Source organism: Durio zibethinus, chromosome 8 (assembly GCF_047325235.1).
Source record: "Durio zibethinus cultivar Kanyao isolate XHJ-2024 chromosome 8, ASM4732523v1, whole genome shotgun sequence".
In the NCBI taxonomy this organism is placed as follows: domain Eukaryota; kingdom Viridiplantae; phylum Streptophyta; class Magnoliopsida; order Malvales; family Malvaceae; genus Durio; species Durio zibethinus.
The window spans coordinates 28,900,029-28,901,039 of record NC_143169.1 but is presented as its reverse complement, the minus strand read 5'-3'; the positions used below and the strand labels follow the sequence as shown (position 1 = coordinate 28,901,039).

The window sequence follows — 1,011 nt, the reverse complement described above, 5'->3', positions numbered from 1 at the left end:
TGGGGTACGACCCCTTCTTTTAGACCCAAGGTCAACTTTGACCGGTGGATCTAGGTGAAAGACATTGTCAGGTGAGGAGTTTGGCTGGGGTGACACATCTGTTAAAAGATAACATAGGTGTCCTAAGATGAGCTCAACAAGAATAGAAATCTCATGTGGAACAAAAGGGTAAAAGCTCGTTTGATTCTGATTTCTAGTATGAATACAAACCGTGAAAGCATGGCCTATCGATTCTTTAAACCTTCGAGATTTGAAGTTAGAGGTGTCAAAAAAGTTACCACAGGGATAACTGGCTTGTGGCAGCCAAGCATTCATAGCGACGTTGCTTTTTCATCCTTCAATGTTGGCTCTTCCTATCATTGTGAAGTAGAATTCACCAAGTGTTGGATTGTTTACCCACCAATAGGGAATGTGAGCTGGGTTTAGACCGTCGTGAGATAGGTTAGTTTTACCCTACTGATGGCGGCATCATGATAGTAATTCAACCTAGTATGAGAGGAACCATTGATTCACCCAGATCCACTGAGATTCAGCCCTTTGTCGCTTCGATTCATCCCTCCCTCCCCTTCCCCCGCTGACTTTCTTTCTTTTCACGTTGCCCCCCTCCGAGGTTGGGCATGACCCAGGGCCCTCTATCCCTTGGTCTTGATCGAGAACAAACTCCACTCGCCCCAATCAGCCCATAAAACGAGCGTGTGGGCACTATACCAATCACAGGGGCAAGATGCACGAGGCAAGGATCCCGCTGCAGGTCCCCCTTGGTTGTTGCCCCAAATGCCATCGATAGCGTCTGGCCCTTGGTTGGTCAAGACTGGGAATGCACTATGTATGCCTAAGTCAACCCACAAAATAAGTGTGCGGGCACTGAGCTGGCCAGAGAGCCAGAATGCGCAAGCTAGGGATCGACCCAGTCCCCCTCGATGTGCTACGGATCCTGCTGTAAATCCCTCGGTCTGGCTGGGGCTTAGACTAGGAATAAACTCCGTATGCCTAAGTCAACCCACAAAACAA

The 1,011-nt window shown here is 48.6% G+C and overlaps 1 pseudogene; it reads left to right on the top strand.

The window, feature by feature from the left end:
* Positions 1–612, top strand: part of LOC149517865 (25S ribosomal RNA) — a 1,540-nt pseudogene extending 928 nt beyond the window's left edge.
* The last annotated feature ends 399 nt before the right edge of the window (positions 613–1,011 follow it).